This window comes from Arachis stenosperma, chromosome 3, assembly GCF_014773155.1.
Source record: "Arachis stenosperma cultivar V10309 chromosome 3, arast.V10309.gnm1.PFL2, whole genome shotgun sequence".
Lineage (NCBI taxonomy): Eukaryota > Viridiplantae > Streptophyta > Magnoliopsida > Fabales > Fabaceae > Arachis > Arachis stenosperma.
The window spans coordinates 16,119,366-16,121,178 of record NC_080379.1 but is presented as its reverse complement, the minus strand read 5'-3'; positions in this window follow the sequence as shown (position 1 = coordinate 16,121,178).

Below are 1,813 nucleotides of genomic sequence, written 5' to 3'. Positions count from 1 at the left end.
AAGAATGCAATCTACTTATGACGCAAGCTTGGAGATTAGATGATAAAATTAACAGTTTACCGGAAAGATATATGATAAAATTACCTAATGATGATATTAGCTTCATATTTAAAGAAAGCTTGCTACAAGAGGGTACGAAAATATTTTATTATTATTATAATATTTGATTGCATTGTCTTATAGATATTTACAAATCTCTCCACAAAAAATTTGGAAAGATTACATTAAATCCAAAATAGTCTTATAAGTTGTTTATAATCCAGAAGGACAATTTTTGGGTGAAAAGAAAGATTAATTATAAACCGTAGTAAAAAACAGATTTGCAAGGCTTTTTTGTAGGGTCAAATGTAGCTAGAGGCCAGGGCTTAAATAATTTCAAAGTAGTGGCAGATTATTGAAAGTACATATGTTTAATTATATTGGCATGACTTATATTTAAATGCATACTATTTTAATTTGTCTTATATATTTTTTAGTATAAATAATTTGCTAATTAAGAGACAACATTGCTATAAAAGAAAAATAAACCACTGGAAAAATTAACAGAAGAAAGATGAAAGCATATATATGTTCTCTTATTTAAAATGAATGAATCTTCTTTTTTTTTTTTCAATTATTTGATATAGTATACTTTTTTATTTTATTATTTTTAAATAAATTAAAGAAAAATATGTAAAAAAATATTAAATAATAAAAAATTATACTTTATTAAATAATTAAAGAAAAAAATTGAAATGATCCCCTTTCGTTATACAATGATGGATGGGTTCACACTTGTTGCTTAACTAATAATACTATATTAATTAATTAAATACCGAATATGCTTAAATTTTTATCGCTTTTTCAGCACAGTTTGACTTCGCTAATTAAAGCAATACTATGATGGGAAATTAATTACTACCAAAGTAATAGATGCTAAGATAAGAATAAAGCTTCAAAGTTCAAACACAATCATCCTCACTCCAACCACTGCATGCTGCCATCCAACATCTTTTTCTCCTCTAAAATGCGTCTCATTTATTTATAATTTTATTTCTTCATATTTATTGTCTTATATACTTATATATTAACGTAATTTTTCAAGGATCACTATAAAAAAAAACTTAATATAGTTGAGAATAATTATTAGTACAGAAAAAATTAGTTATTTTATAAGAATATTTTTAATAACCAATAATTATATAAAAAAAATTTAAATATATTTTAATGACCATTAATTATCATAAAAGTTCATAAGATTATTAACGGTCAGTATTGACATGTATTTTTAACGGCCACTTAATTGTCAAAAAAAATCTCTGTTGACATTTGGTTATTATATTGATTATGAAAAATAAGTGTCAATAATAGTTTTTTTTTCTTTTTTGACAATTTCACCATCAAAATATTTTTAAACCATTTTCTAATAATATTAACATTCTTTTGACAACTAATAACTGTAAAAGAATATCCTATCAAAATAACTATATATTTTTAATGGCCGTCAAAATTGCTTATTTTTTTTCTTATAGTGGATGACGGGAAATTAGAATATTGTATATTTGTATTCACTTTCTTTTTTCTTTATAATGCACGTTACAAATTGATCGTTGTATGTGTGTGTTCTTCTTTTACCTTCAATTTAGTTTGTAATAATGGTTATTTCTTACTTTTTTATACATTTTTAGTATAGTGATGAATAAGTAAACTTTATTTATTTGCAATTTAGTGGTCCAGATCTTATAATTGTCACTTTTGCAAGACTACAATTATTTATCACTTGGGCCGAGAAAAGAGGGAAGAAGAGCTTCAACTTGAAACTGAGTGAGCAAAG